This window comes from Crocuta crocuta, unplaced genomic scaffold (genome assembly GCF_008692635.1).
Source record: "Crocuta crocuta isolate KB4526 unplaced genomic scaffold, BGI_CrCroc_1.0 scaffold175, whole genome shotgun sequence".
Lineage (NCBI taxonomy): Eukaryota > Metazoa > Chordata > Mammalia > Carnivora > Hyaenidae > Crocuta > Crocuta crocuta.
Window position 1 is genome coordinate 1,322,694 of NW_027530988.1, and position 5,939 is coordinate 1,328,632.

At 40.0% G+C, this 5,939-nt stretch overlaps 1 pseudogene; it reads left to right on the forward strand.

The window, feature by feature from the left end:
• The first annotated feature begins 3,566 nt into the window (after positions 1 to 3,566).
• On the forward strand, positions 3,567 to 4,070 carry LOC144236634 (T cell receptor alpha variable 9-2 pseudogene; annotated as a pseudogene).
• The last annotated feature ends 1,869 nt before the right edge of the window (positions 4,071 to 5,939 follow it).

Sequence of the window (5,939 nt, forward strand, 5' to 3'; positions counted from 1 at the left end):
AATAAATAAAAACATTTAAAATAAAAAATAAAAAAAATTAGAAACATTAATATTGGTTCATTGGAACAACTATGCTCTAGACTGCATTATCACAAACAAGTTTCAAGGATCAGAGAAAGAGTTGTCACTAGTCATGAATGAAACTCTCGAAGAGTTTGTCACTCCTACTACACCTGCCTAAAGTAGGTGTCTAATAATTGATCTGAATGGATGGTGAAATCCCTACCTAGTGGTCAGCTCCTAAATAGCATTTTGGGTATCCATTATAATAGGTTTTCTTTCCTCTTTTGGTAAAAGAGCCAAATCTGCAATTATTTAATTTGCTTTATTAGTTTCACTTCCTAAATAAAGAACCTATTAAAGATGGTCTTAAAATGTTTGAAAGGCTTGGGAAGAAGTTATTTTGCTATAACTTGTCTCCCTCTTGTCTCTTTCTCAACTTTCTCTGAAAACAATCTATGGTGGCAAAAACACTGAACAGGTTTTTGCTAAGCCTCTGTGTTCAAAACTGTTACCTCTGCCATGAACTTTCTTGATACTTTTGAGCTTTGTTCCATAGGAGGGTAATATCTTCCTTAACATTTTGTTCTGATAATTTATCAATAATGTATCCTAAGAGATTGACAAGCTTTTTATGAGGATAATCTCAATTGATACAGAAAAAGCATTTGGCCAAATTTAGATCCATTCCTGATTGAAACTCCCAGTGAACTGAAAACTGATGGGAATTTCCTCAATTTAATAGAAGGTATTCAACAAGATACCTACATCAAATGTCACACTTGATGGTGAAAGCCTACTTGCTTTCTCCTTGTTTTGGAAATAAGGGAAAAAGTTGGGCTCTCACCACTTGTGTTTAATATTGAATTAGAGGTTTCTAGTGAATGTAATAAGGCTTGTGGAAGAAACAAAAGACATACAGTTTGGAAAGGAAGAAATGAACTTATCTTTATTAACAGATAGCATAATTGTCCGAGTAGAAAATGGAGGGACTCTACAAAAAAGCTACTAGAACAAATTGACTTAACAAAGTCAAATAAACACTTACCATATGATCAAGCCATTCTACTCCCTGATATTGACCCAAGTGAAATGAAGGCATATGTCAATAAAAAATCTTTTACACAAATGTTCAGAGCAGCTTTATTTGTAATAGCCCTACTGGGGCTAATTCTAAGGTCCTCAGCAGGTGAATAGACAAATTGTTTTATAGGCCTATGGTGGGATACTACACAGCAACAAAAAGAAACAAATTCTTGACAATTTGTCTTGATTCTATGGAAGAATCTCAAAATAATATGTGGAAGAATATCAAAATTACTGTGCTGAGAAGAGCCAGACAAAAGAGTACTTGTGATTCCATCCTACAAAATTATAAAATATGCAGGCTAATTCATGACCAAAGTGTTGCCTGGGATGTGGGAGGGAGAGGGTTGAAGGAAGGATTACAAAGAGACATGGGGAAGCTTTTGAGATGACGCATATGTTCATTACCTCGGTTATGGTGATGGCTTCACAAATACATACATACATCAAGTCTTATTGAATTGTCTACTTTAAATTTGTACTTTTTATTTTTATGAAAATTACACATCAATAAAGCCATAAAGATACAAATATACTACATATCTTTCCTCAATGTTGTGCAAGTCTTCTTGTGTGACCCCAAACACAAAATACTTCTCCTGTAGGCTTTCATTGGCCTAAAACTATGCTTTTAAAAGAAGTTATAGATGATGACTTTCTGCATCCATGTGCTACACCTTATTGTCAAACCAGCATCATTGCAACTTATCTGGCAATCTCCCTGTACATCTGAATAGAAGATTAATGCTGCTTGTCCCGAATTCCTTATAGCAGAGTTTGGAGGCAAGGTTCTGACAATGTGATTTGGATGGTGGAGGAGAAGGAGAAGGATGTGTGAACCCAAAAAGTATCCAGGCCTGAATTTCTTACTTCCCTCTGCATCTGGGAAACTACTACCATGTTGGCTCTGGACTCATGAGGCTCCTGGATGTGAATACGTGGATAGTGGCCTCCAGGGAACAGCGTGAACTAAGCTTCCATCTATGTGTCTAGAAGCTACACAAAGTTTTCAGAGCTACAGATATGTCCCTCTACAGAACTTTATCCAATAATGTTGATTCTTTACCTTGTGGGGAAAAAATATTTGATTAAAGCTTGGCAGCAAAATGTGACAGATGGATGGTAATAGAAAGCATCCTTGGGGCACCTGGGTGGCTCAGTTGGTTGAGCGACTGACTCTTGATTTCAGTTCAGGTTGTGATCCAGGGTTGTGGATCGAGTCCCATGTCAGAGTCTGCTTAAGATTCTTTCTCTCCCTCTGCCCCTCTCCCCCACTCACACACTGTCTCTAAAATAATAATAAAAAAGCATCCTTCAGGCTAAAACCTCTTAAGAGTATAGGATTAGTATTTTGTCTAATTCACATATAAGAGCTGCCTGATACATATAAGAGTCAACAAAACAGGGAGTGAATAAGTTAAGAATTTCAGAGCATTCTATAGGGATTTAACAACTTCATTTATGATGTTTCTTCTCTGTATAATTCATATTTTTCACTTTTTAATGATTTAGAAAATCAGGAATATTTAACTACTAAAATATTTGACTATAAAATAGTGTGACTTTTGTTTTGAAAAGCTTTTATTGAAAAGATAGTATTCCTTACATCGGTAATATTTTAGGTACAAGTAAACACTGTATTTCTTTAAAAAAATTTTTTTTAATGTTTATTCATTTTTGAGAGATGAAGAGTGACAGAGCACGATCCGGGAAGGGGTAGAGAGAGAGGGAGATGCAGAATTGGAAGCAGGCTCTAGGCTCTGAGCTGTCAGCACAGATCTAGACATGGGGCTCGAACCCATGAACCATGAGATTGTGACCTGAGCTGAAGTCTGACGCTTAGCCAACTGAGCCACCCAGGTGTATCCACTATATTTCAATTAAGGGCCACATGTTGATTATTTCTGTTTAAGAAATATTCAGTAAGTGTTTAAAAAAGGACAGTCAATGTTCTAAATATTAGGGTACAGTGCTGAAAAACACAGAATCACTCAGTAATGACTTGACTTCTTATTACTTTCTCTGTATTCAAACCCAAGCATTTTCTGGCAGTCAGTGGATTATCGACAGGCTCCCAATAGATACGTGAAAACACAAAGTACTGCATTAAATGTTTTAGAGACTGTTATCTTCTCTGCTACAGAAATGCCCTGGGATGCTCTGTTAAAGAACTTCCTCATCAGGTAGTGACCTAGGAACAAAGTAGACCTGAGAAGTCAGCACTGCTGTTGTTCAGATTTGCAGGTGCCACCTGAAGACTGACATGTGCCTCATAAAGTCAGGGCCCAAGACATCTTGCTGACCTTGGGAGGCCTCTGGCCACCATGCAACCCATTTCAGTCCCCGTCCAGCAGGGGGCGCAGCTTCCTACACAAACACCTTCCCTGTGAGAAACGTGGGCTTACACTGCTCATTGCTCTGTCTCTCCAGTGCTTCTTCCTGCTAAGAATGCAGCACATTCTTTAGGTGACACTCTAGAGATGAATGCTTCTCCAGGCTTCGTGACTGTGGTACTCTTCCTGCTTGGTAAGTAAAATGCCTCTTAAAATTTGGATTCTTTCTTCTGTTGTGACAGTAAAACCTGTAACTATAATTTTATCCAGAAGGTTTATGTCCAAGGTGACACAAGTCTGTTTTCTTTTTCCCCAGGACAAACCCATGGAGACTCAGTGACCCAGACAGAAGGTCCAGTGACCATTCCTGAAAGGGAGTCCCTGACTATAAACTGTACTTATTCAACAACATGGACCCCCACTCTTTTCTGGTATGTCCAGTATCCTGGAGAAGGTCCACAGCTTCTCCTGAAAGCCTTGAAGGATAAGGAGACGGGAAGACACAAAGATTTTGAAGCCACCTATGACAGAAAATCCACATCCTTCCACTTGGAGAAGTCCTCAGTGCAAGCATCAGATTCGGCCGTGTACTACTGTGTCATGAGTGACACAGTGACAGGGACTGCAGGGGGAGCTGAGCACAAACTCTGAGCAGAACAAGGGCCCAGAAGCCAAGTGTCTCTGACTGATCCACTCTGGTTCCAGCACAGTGTATGGTTGTCTGTCCCTCAGTGTCTGCTCGATACAAAAGTCATACAAATGGCTAGAGCCTAGGAACCAGAGGGACATTCCCGAGCCCAGCTGCTGTTTAGTGCAACTGGAAATGCCAATCGTTCCTCAGCCAGGACCCAAGTAATTTCAAGGTGAAACCACAGAACATTGACGTGGTCGCTTGCTCATCCTGCAGTGAAAGTCCAGCCCCACAGGTTGTTCAGGTCACCCTGGGGGGTATTGCTGTGTCTCATCACAGGCTTAAAGAGCCAGGCTGTGCCCGAGAAGGTGGCATCTGCCCCATGTCTTTCTGATGGAGAATGCACAGGAGAGGTGATGGGAGAGCTATAGCCCAAACCAGGTTTGGATAGAGAAAGAAGGGGAGGGAAGAGAGGAGGGAACATAGGTGAGTGAGCAGTGAAAAGAGAGACAAGGGACCCCTGTCCTGGTTTCGTTTCTAGTAAATCAGACAGTAGACACAGGCTGATTTTCGAAATGATGGGGAGGGGCAGAAACATAATTGAGGAAATGACTCACCTAAATCATGAACTGTATCCTTCCCTTTATTCTTTGCTAATACGCAGATCTGTTGGCTGTCTGACAAGAAGGCCTCAAGTAAGGTGGTGATCTTGCCGCACAGTTGGAAGATGCAGCACATATTCCTCTCTGCACCCTCAGAAGTCTTATTAAAAAGAGAGTAAAGAGATTGTAAAGGGTATAAAGAGAACCGAAAAAGTAGATGACAGCAGACAGTGGTGTCAGGAAAATTTCCAAGGGTGAGTGGTATATGGAGTAGGGCAAACTTGCTCAGCCGGCCGAATAAAAAAGAAAAAGGAGCGCAGAGTGGTGAAGTCCCTCAACATGTGCTGTTCCTTCTGCAAAGGGTTAGGAAAAAGAAGCACCTATTGTATTTTAATAGTTGAGATAGATAGTGGGATGTGTGTGTGTGTGTGTGTGTGTGTGTGTGTGTGTGTGTGTGTGGTTTGGGGATGTTTGGATGATGCTAGCAAGACTGACCAGAAAATACATAGGTAGTGGACAGTGCGTGTTCTTTATCTGAGCCTAACAAGCAATGATCACGTCTCAAATCCTGTAGATGAATGGAAGTTAGTCATTATCAACTGAGGAACTGCACCTCAAAAGAGTAAGAAAGCCAAAACAATTAAAATGGCAAAATATAATAATTAATTATTCACTTCAGGGGAAATAAAACATGGTCAACAAAGGATCATACGCAGGGCATCTGAGTGGCTCAGCTGGTTAAGTGTCCGACTCTTGATTTTGGCTCAGGTCATGATCTCATGGTTCATGAGTTCGGACCCCATGCCAGGCTCTGTGCTGACCCTGAAGAGCCTGTTTGAGACTCTGTCTCTCCCTCTCTCTCTCTCTCTGCCCCTCCCCTGCTCATGCTTTCTCTTTCAAAATACATAAATAAACTTAAAATTTTTTTTAAAAAGGAACATGCTTATATTAGTCTATATGTTTCAATCAAATTGTCTTCTAGGTACATTTCAGTAATATATACCACTAGTAACGGTGATTGGACAGAATACCTATTTCCCCCACACCCTGTGTATTACTGAGTTTTTTGACTTTTGCTTGTCTTATGTTTCTTTTATTATTAACAGTTTCTTTAATTATGAATGAGATGGAGCTTCATTTCATATATTTCAAAGCTGGTTACATATTTTCTCTATAAATTGTGTGTGTGTGTGTGTATACACATATACAACATATACACCCATTTCCTACTGTTACTGTTTTTTAAATATACAGATTTTAAGGAACACTGTGTTAAAAAATTGTGGG